Source organism: Telopea speciosissima, chromosome 1, assembly GCF_018873765.1.
Source record: "Telopea speciosissima isolate NSW1024214 ecotype Mountain lineage chromosome 1, Tspe_v1, whole genome shotgun sequence".
NCBI lineage: Eukaryota > Viridiplantae > Streptophyta > Magnoliopsida > Proteales > Proteaceae > Telopea > Telopea speciosissima.
The window spans coordinates 60,074,939-60,085,362 of record NC_057916.1 but is presented as its reverse complement, the minus strand read 5'-3'; positions in this window follow the sequence as shown (position 1 = coordinate 60,085,362).

Here is a 10,424-nt window from a genome sequence, read left to right as displayed (position 1 = left end):
CGAGGATAGGTACATCGACAGAGATAGGGGAAAGTTTGTCTTCGAGGGTGCATTCCTAGCATTTCCTTATTTCGAGGATCCGCCCGGCCCTCGCCCGGTGTACCCGTTCCCACTTATAGATGATTGGGAGTAAGTTAATATCCTAATAACTCATGAGTATAAATACTAGAATGGGCTTAGGACCTGATGTTCCTTCTAATCATATTATGGGCCTAGTAGTATAATGGGCCCAATAACTTAAAATGGACCTAAAGACCTAAGACAACCAAACATGACTTAAGACTAAAGTGAGGTAAATAGGGGTCAGTCCACTATTCACCTCACAATAGAAAACCTAAATCGTGGAGAGGAGAGGAGAAAAAGAAAGAAGAGGAGAAGAAGAAAGAAGAAGAAGAAAGAAGAGAAAGAAGGAAGGAGAAGGGAGAAGTATGGTGGAGCACAAGCTATCATCATCAACCCTTGGTGAGTCTCTTTCTCTCTCTCTCCATCTCTCTTTCCCTAATTCTATTACCTAGGGTTTGAATCGGTTGAGCACACCTTGAGTGCTCCATCTACTCAATTAGAAGAGCCATTAATGGCAAATCCTTGATGCTTAACAATGAAGCACCTAACCCTACCTTAAACCCATTCACCCTTCTCCATTTATGAACCCGAAGTTGGGGATTTACCTCCATTTATGGGTTTCACCAACCCTCATGGAAGACCATAGAGGTGTGGTTTGTGGGTTATTAAATAACATTGATTAAAGCCCCTTTCAAAACCCCAATACCCAAACCCATGAGTTTTCTTTCCATATGTATTTTAATGGAGAAAAACCTAATCGATCATGGGGTTTACAAACCCATGTTGGGTGTGTGCTATGGCACCTTGGTTGGAGTTGTTCTCATGGCCAAAGAGACCCCTAAAAACCCCTAAGAATACCCCATTTTAGCCCAAGACTTTGGGGCTGCAAAACCATTCTCGGAATGGCATGAACAGCAAGACTGGCACGTGGACAGGCACATGCAAGTGCCAGTCCCTGAGAAACTAGATCTGCCGGTGGGAAGTCCGAGAGGGACAGGCACATGGACAGGCACATGCAAGTGCCAGTCCTGAGAAAGATCTGCCGGTGGGAGGTCCGAGAGGGACAGGCACATGGACAGGCACATGCAAGTGCCAGTCCCTGAGAACCTAGATCTCGCGGTGGGAAAGTCCGAGAGGGACAGGCACATGGACAGCACATGATATAGCCTTGCTTTGTATGTGCCGGTCCCCTATTTTAGCCTTGTTTGATAACTTATGGGGCCCAACTCTTCTAGCCCTAAGGCACTAATCTCTCCCCACGTTGTACACTCTCTTTAGGTTGACTGACCCGGCTCGGGGGCGTATTAGTACGTGGGACAGTGTACTTGGCATCGAACGTCGATTTGAAGAGCTCCGTACTGACGATTGACTGAGAATCAAGGTGAGTGAGTTAAGCAAACGTCTTAATTTATGGAATGTTTGTGTGTCGTGTCTTGCGAATGTCATTCATGCATGTGTGCTATAATATATAATTATTAGTAAGATATAGGACGATATAAATGTTTAGATGTTGATAGGACTTTACATTCTTGTCTTGCGATATTATTTATTTTACTGCACTATGGTGCGAATGGTGTTGGATTTAATTATGGGACTCGGGTGCCGGTTGGTGCTGGACCTGAGGATTCCATAATATGGACTCACTCATGGCATGTAGATCTAGGGCTTCGGAAGCGGGATCCAAGTGCCGGTGGGTGCTGGGCTTGAGATTGCCGTACTTGAAATTGCATTAGAGTTGTCCATTGCATTAGGTGGAAACGGGATGGTGACCGACCGACTGCCTTCGGTATTCACATCTCGTACTTGTATACGTACGTATGGGCTAGAGGGGCGAGAGGATAGCCGGCCGACCGTATTTCGGTATCTATGGACTCGGCCTCTGGCCTATGCACATGCGTACCTCACTCATACAATAGGTGAATGCTGGCTAGGATAAATGTTTACCCAGTACTATGACCCTTACCGACAGGGGGTTAGGTGTCGGTCAAATCCGTGGGTTCCGACCGTTATTCGGGTATACCCACCCGGGAAGTTCGGGCGCCAACCGTATTTTGGGCCGAACGCCAGGACGGGATTTGACTCGGGGGTTTGCGTATATCTCTTGGTGGAGACCGGTACAGCAGGCTTCCAGCGCGACTCGGGTTTGTCATCGCCGGTATACCATCCGTTTATGGTACCGATGTCGGGGATGCTACCTAAGGTGTTGCTATAGTACTATACCTGACTTAGTTGTGTGTTAGGTGGATAACAATAAAACTATACATCATCATTCATTCATGTAGCATGATTGTAAATTGTATGTGATGTACGGTCTACCTTGGTGGTATGGGACACCTTGGTATCCGTCCATCATGTATGGTTTGCAGTCAACCCCATTCATTATTATTATTGTGTATGCTTGTGTGGCTTAGCCACTCATTGGGCTCAGTTGGAGCTCACTCCTCGAGAAAACATATTTTTTTTAGTTGATGCAGGAACATTCAAACATGATGGCACGGAGTTCAAGACTCCTGATGAAGGTCATGAAGAGTGGTGGACTTCGGAGTATGAGGATCATGGACCGGAGTGCTACTGTGAGATGTGTTCCACGAGGGAACAGTGATTCTTGGCTGGTGGCCATCTTTTGTTACACTTTGATAAACTATTTTCTGATTCAAAGGTGTATTCTTTTATTCCTCTCTTGATAAGTGTATTTATTATACAGTGATAATACATAGATCCTTATTAGAACCCATTGATATGAAGGGGTAAATTTGAATAGATAATATTTTATATGCTATCACCTAGCTTCTGCTAACTCTGATGTTATTAATATTAATCCTTTGTTTTTACCTATTATTTGTCGTTGTGAATGAGTTAGTCTTAGGTACTGCATCAGTGATTCTGGTGGTTAGAGAGCGTATTGGTACGCTCCAGTTGCATTCCCCGTGGTTCAGGGATGGGGGTGTGACAGTTTGGTATCAGAGCGCGATGCTCTACCTTATGGACTAACTCAGTGTTCACACGACCCGATTTACTCTAAATTAGGGTTAAATATTAAAAGCCTTATCCACAAACAAGAATCAGTAGAACAAGGGAGAATATATAAATTTTGCTGATAGAACAATGCTTTAATAATACAAATAGAGGTATGGGACTTCCATAGAACATAAACCAATTTAGAAATGAAGAAAAGATGAGAAACTACATACTAAACCCTAGGAGTTACAAAAAAAAAAAAGAGGAAGAAGATATATACTAAGGTTTGTGAGGGTAAAGTCATGAACAATGATGTAAAATATAATGATAATTGGGATTAGCCTAACCATAAAAAGCTAGCTATCGGTGAGAGACTCTCCGCAGGACCTGTTACGTAGGCTAATGATTAGGGGGAAATTATCTTTCATTTTTCTTGTATCCTCAGTGACTGGCCCGGGCTTTCTTTGGGAACCACCTAGAAATTTTGAGTATTGGTCCTAAGTACCCTTGGGTAAGCCTATGGCCCTACATGTCTCTCAGGAGAGCCATTTTTAGGACTTGTTGGTAAATCTACCGGGAATGCTGGGATTGGCTTGGTGTATGGGCCTCGGTACGTTGGGACCTTGTCCAAGAGGGAAACCCTAGATTTGTGTCTAGATTCTAAGGGACGGTGAAAATATATATATATATATATATATATAGGCACGTAGTTGAATCTCGATATGTCTATACACCCACGAACCGATGGATATCTAGAAAGGATAATTTAGGACGGATGCTAGGAGGTATGGATTATATCATGTAGTTGGAAGAGAATGATAGATCTAGCAATTTAAGTTGATGAACAGTATTATATCGGGTGTTAGTGTAGCCAAGTGCAGTCAAGAACAAAAAGGAACTGGAAATCAAGGATTCGACAAAACTTTGCTCAACAATAGATATAAGTGGAGTAATGGGTCCCCGAATGTCCCCTCCGTTATTGGGAGTGAACAGTAGGGATTCCATCAATATTCCAATTCATTCTAAAGTCGAGTTAGGTATTGGAGGATCGGAAGTGAAAGTCCTCATAGGAAAAGCCAGGTAAGCAAAGTAGTACAGCCTTGTGTCATTCAACCCAAAATTTTAGGAGTACAAATACTGGACGAAGTATACGGAAATAGTTGCGTCTCTCTATTTCTAGAAGTATAAGCTCAGAGTTTGATTTTCACTGGGTCCTTATATACACTGGACTTTATATTAACTAAATCGGAATTGATTTGTACCATTGTGTAAGGTGGATACTATTAGAGGACAAATCAATACAACTTAGTTTAAGCTAAATAACTAAGCAATCCCGGAGCGGAAGTTGAGCACAGTTTTAACCCCTCTATCCGGCACTATCCAATACCATTTAAGCAAAGCCAATGTGGTGGCAGATGCACTTAGTAGGAAATCACAAACCCTTCCTTGGCAGCCTTAACAGTCAATGGGCAGCTCATAGAGGAGGCTAGAAGAATGGAGTTGGAAGTGTTAGTTGGTGATGCTACTATGTTATTCGCCGCCCTGACAATACAACCCTCATTAATAGAGAAGATCAAAGTAGCCCAACCTACTGATGCAGAATTTTAAAAAGTGATGGATGGCATTCAGAAAGAGACGCAGGAGGAATCGGATTTTACTTTATCCGAAAATGGCATCCTTCGATTCAGGGGTAGGTTGTATGTACCCAATGATGAGAAGTTGAGGGAAGAAATTATGAGTGAAGCCCATTGTTCTCCATACTCAGTACATCCTGGCAGCACCAAGATGTACAAGGATTTGAAGTTACACTTTTGGTGGATAGGCATGAAAGCTGATGTGGCAACATTTGTATCGAAATGCCTCACCTGTCAGAAGGTAAAGGCCGAGAGACATCGACCCTACGGATTATTACAGTCACTTCCCATCCCAGAGTGGAAGTGGGAGCACATCACCATGGACTTTGTCACAGGGTTACCCCGCACAGTTAGGGGTGTTGATGCCATATGGGTGATTGTGGATTGGCTCACCAAGACCTCACACTTCATTCCGATTAAGGTAACTTACCCAATGGAAAAGCTAGCAAAGCTGTACATGGACAATATTGTTCGCCTGCATGGGGTTCCAGTAAGCATCATCTCCGATCGTGATCCCAGGTTCACATCCAGATTTTGGGATGGTTTCCAAAAGGCTATGGGCACACTGTTGAACTTTAGCACGGCCTTCCACCCACAGACCGATGGGCAGTCAGAGAGGACCATACGGACACTGGAAGACATGCTCAGGGCTTGTGCCATTGATTTGAAGGGTAGTTGGGATGAACATATCTCACTTATTGAATTTGCTTAAAACAACAGTTACCAAGCTACCATTGGTATGGCACTGTACGAAGCACAGTATGGCAGAAGGTGTAGGACACCACTGTACTAGGACGAGGTTGGTGAGCGAAGAATTTTGGGGCCCGAATTGATACAAGCCACATGTGAAAAGGTAGATTTGATTAGAGATCGAATCAAGGCGGCGCAGTCAAGGCAGAAAAGCTATGCTGACTTGAAGAGAAAGGACCTTGAGTTCACTATAGGTGATAAGGTGTTCCTTCAGATATCACCAACGAAAGGCGTGCTACGATTCGATAAGAAGGGGAAACTGAGCCCTAGGTACATCGGACCATATGAAATCCTGGCAAGGGATTGGACCAGTGGCATACAGGCTGGCACTGCCCCCATCTTTAGTCGGTGTTCATGATGTATTTTTCAAATTTATGTTGAGGAAGTACATTGCGGATCCGGCCCAAGTGTTGACCCAAGAATTACCTGAACTCTCCGAGGACCTGACTTACGTCGAGGAGCCTGTGAAGATTCTTGAGAGGAATGAGCATAATCTTCAAAATCGTGTCGTCTCTTATGTTAAGGTACGATGGAGAAACCATTCTAACGAGGAGGCATCTTGGGAGCGCGAGAGCGAGATTCGAGCAACGCATCCCCATCTATTCAACATGACAGGTACGTTTTAATTTCGAACCATTCTGACGAGGAGGCATCTTGGGAGCGCGAGAGCGAGATTCGAGCAACGCATCCCCATCTATTCAACATGACAGGTACGTTTTAATTTCGAACCATTCTGACGAGGAGGCATCTTGGGAGCGCGAGAGCGAGATTCGAGCAACGCATCCCCATCTATTCAACATGACAGGTACGTTTTAATTTTGAGGACAAAATTCTTATAAGGTGGGGAGGATGTTAAATCCGTGCCCAAAACCCGGTTTAAAACTCGGTCTGACCACCGGTCTGGTTTGAACCTTTTATGTAGAACCGGGAGCGGAGTACGCTCGTGAACTATGGACCATGATACTCAAGCCATCCCACAAGATTGTTGACCGTGACTCTAGAGAAGTCGTCGAGGATAGGTACATCGACAGAGATAGGGGAAAGTTTGTCTTCGAGGGTGCATTCCTAGCATTTCCTTATTTCGAGGATCCGCCTGCCCTCGCCTGGTGTACCCGTTCCCACTTATAGATGATTGGGAGTAAGTTAATATCCTAATAACTCATGAGTATAAATACTAGAATGGGCTTAGGACCTGATGTTCCTTCTAATCATATTATGGGCCTAGTAGTATAATGGGCCCAATAACTTAAAATGGACCTAAAGACCTAAGACAACCAAACATGACTTAAGACTAAAGTGAGGTAAATAGGGGTCAGTCCACTATTCACCTCACAATAGAAAACCTAAATCGTGGAGAGGAGAGGAGAAAAAGAAAGAAGAGGAGAAGAAGAAAGAAGAAGAAAGAAGAAGAGAAAGAAGGAAGGAGAAGGGAGAAGTATGGTGGAGCACAAGCTATCATCATCAACCCTTGGTGAGTCTCTTTCTCTCTCTCTCCATCTCTCTTTCCCTAATTCTATTACCTAGGGTTTGAATCGGTTGAGCACACCTTGAGTGCTCCATCTACTCAATTAGAAGAGCCATTAATGGCAAATCCTTGATGCTTAACAATGAAGCACCTAACCCTACCTTAAACCCATTCACCCTTCTCCATTTATGAACCCGAAGTTGGGGATTTACCTCCATTTATGGGTTTCACCAACCCTCATGGAAGACCATAGAGGTGTGGTTTGTGGGTTATTAAATAACATTGATTAAAGCCCCTTTCAAAATCCCAATACCCAAACCCATGAGTTTTCTTTCCATATGTATTTTAATGGAGAAAAACCTAATCGATCATGGGGTTTACAAACCCATGTTGGGTGTGTGCTATGGCACCTTGGTTGGAGTTGTTCTCATGGCCAAAGAGACCCCTAAAAACCCCTAAGAATACCCCATTTTAGCCCAAGACTTTGGGGCTGCAAAACCATTCTCGGAATGGCATGAACAGCAAGATCGCACGTGGACAGCACATGCAAGTGCCAGTCCCCGAGAAACTAGATCTGCGGTGGGAAGTCCGAGAGGGACAGCACATGGACAGCACATGCAAGTGCCGCCCCGAGAAAGATCTGCCGGTGGGAGGTCCGAGAGGGACAGGCACATGGACAGCACATGCAAGTGCCACCCCGAGAACCTAGATCTCGGTGGGAAAGTCCGAGAGGGACAGGCACATGGACAGCACATGATATAGCCTTCTTGTATGTGCCGGTCCCCTATTTTAGCCTTGTTTGATAACTTATGGGGCCCAACTCTTCTAGCCCTAAGGCACTAATCTCTCCCCACGTTGTACACTCTCTTTAGGTTGACGACCCGGCTCGGGGCGTATTAGTACGTGGGACAAGTGTACTTGGCATCGAACGCGATTTGAAGAGCTCCGCATCGACGATTGACGAGAATCAAGGTGAGTGAGTTAAGCAAACGTCTTAATTTATGGAATGTTTGTGTGTCGTGTCTTGCGAATGTCATTCATGCATGTGTGCTATAATATATAATTATTAGTAAGATATAGGACGATATAAATGTTTAGATGTTGATAGGACTTTACATTCTTGTCTTGCGATATTATTTATTTTACTGCACTATGGTGCGAATGGTGTTGGATTTAATTATGGGACTCGGGTGCCGGTTGGTGCTGGACCTGAGGATTCCATAATATGGACTCACTCATGGCATGTAGATCTAGGGCTTCGGAAGCGGGATCCAAGTGCCGGTGGGTGCTGGGCTTGAGATTGCCGTACTTGAAATTGCATTAGAGTTGTCCATTGCATTAGGTGGAAACGGGATGGTGACCGACCGACTGCCTTCGGTATTCACATCTCGTACTTGTATACGTACGTATGGGCTAGAGGGGCGAGAGGATAGCCGGCCGACCGTATTTCGGTATCTATGGACTCGGCCTCCGGCCTATGCACATGCGTACCTCACTCATACAATAGGTGAATGCTGGCTAGGATAAATGTTTACCCAAGACTATGACCCTTACCGACCGGGGGTTAGGTGTCGGTCAAATCCGTGGGTTCCGACCGTTATTCGGGTATACCCACCCGGGAAGTTCGGGCGCCAACCGTATTTTGGGCCGAACGCCAGGACGGGATTTGACTCGGGGTTTGCGTATATCTCTTGGTGGAGACCGTGCAAGAGGCTTCCAGTGCGACTCGGGTTTGTCATCGCCGGTATACCATCCGTTTATGGTACCGATGTCGGGGATGCTACCTAAGGTGTTGCTATAGTACTATACCTGACTTAGTTGTGTGTTAGGTGGATAACAATAAAACTATACATCATCATTCATTCATGTAGCATGATTGTAAATTGTATGTGATGTACGGTCTACCTTGGTGGTATGGGACACCTTGGTATCCGTCCATCATGTATGGTTTGCAGTCAACCCCATTCATTATTATTATTGTGTATGCTTGTGTGGCTTAGCCACTCATTGGGCTCAGTTGGAGCTCACTCCTCGAGAAAACATATTTTTTTTAGTTGATGCAGGAACATTCAAACATGATGGCACGGAGTTCAAGACTCCTGATGAAGGTCATGAAGAGTGGTGGACTTCGGAGTATGAGGATCATGGACCGGAGTGCTACTGTGAGATGTGTTCCACGAGGGAACAGTGATTCTTGGCTGGTGGCCATCTTTTGTTACACTTTGATAAACTATTTTCTGATTCAAAGGTGTATTCTTTTATTCCTCTCTTGATAAGTGTATTTATTATACAGTGATAATACATAGATCCTTATTAGAACCCATTGATATGAAGGGGTAAATTTGAATAGATAATATTTTATATGCTATCACCTAGCTTCTGCTAACTCTGATGTTATTAATATTAATCCTTTGTTTTTACCTATTATTTGTCGTTGTGAATGAGTTAGTCTTAGGTACTGCATCAGTGATTCTGGTGGTTAGAGAGCGTATTGGTACGCTCCAGTTGCATTCCCCGTGGTTCAGGGATGGGGGTGTGACAATTACCCCACTAAGCATTGACAAGGACACACCACATAGAACGGTAGCCCAAAAGCCTAGAACCCCAAAAGACATTGTGTGTTGATTGAGGATCGAAGTTGTAAGGGCCAATATCGATTGAAGATCGGAGCCGAAAGCAATTTCACCTACTGAAGAATCAGTCTCCAAAAATGGACATCCGGTATAGCCATAAAGGCAAAGGCAGCCAAAAAACCAGAGAAGAAAAAGAGCCTTAAGGGAAGTGCAGGAAGAAGACCTACAGAAAGAATTCATGGCTTCACCATGAAAAATAGGAGTAGAAAATAGAAGCGCTATTTAAAGAAGAACCAATGCTCCAGATCAAGAGGGGAATATCAAAAAGCAACCACCAAATTTAAGAGGAATAATTTCTGGGAGCCACGTGGCCAAGCCCCATTGTACTTATACTCTTTAAAAACTACGAAGGGTTTCAAATACGAAGGCAATGATTCGGCTTCTACTTAAGTTCCATTAATAGCGTAGTAAACGAATCATTGAGAATGGCATAAGCAATAAATGTTCTACGTTGGAAGGTACAAACAAAATCCCCTGGAAAAAGATCCTCTTCATAAAGGCAATTTTCGCCAAAAAGTAGGGCAAGCACCACAAAAGGAGATAATCTTTTATCTAAGACAGAAAGACTAAGCAGTATGAGCCAGACAAATACCGAGCATTATGACAAAAAAAGGTGAAGATTCCATAGATAAAATATGACAGTTGTCACTGCCTGAGATACCATGAATTAATTACAAATACAGGCGTTTCGGTCGTGGAGGATTAGGGGGCAAAGGTCCTAGAACATTCTTGGGAGGGGGAAAGAAAGGTACTGAGATGGAAGATGGATCCAACATCACCTCCCGTACAGGAATTCGGGGATCAAAGCCCAACTTAATCTTCCCTCATTTAAAGTAGAGGGTAGCTTCCCTTATCTTATCATACAAGCGTTGGGCACCTTCTAGTACCTTATCTTCATAGAAGCGTTGGAAGACCGCCGAC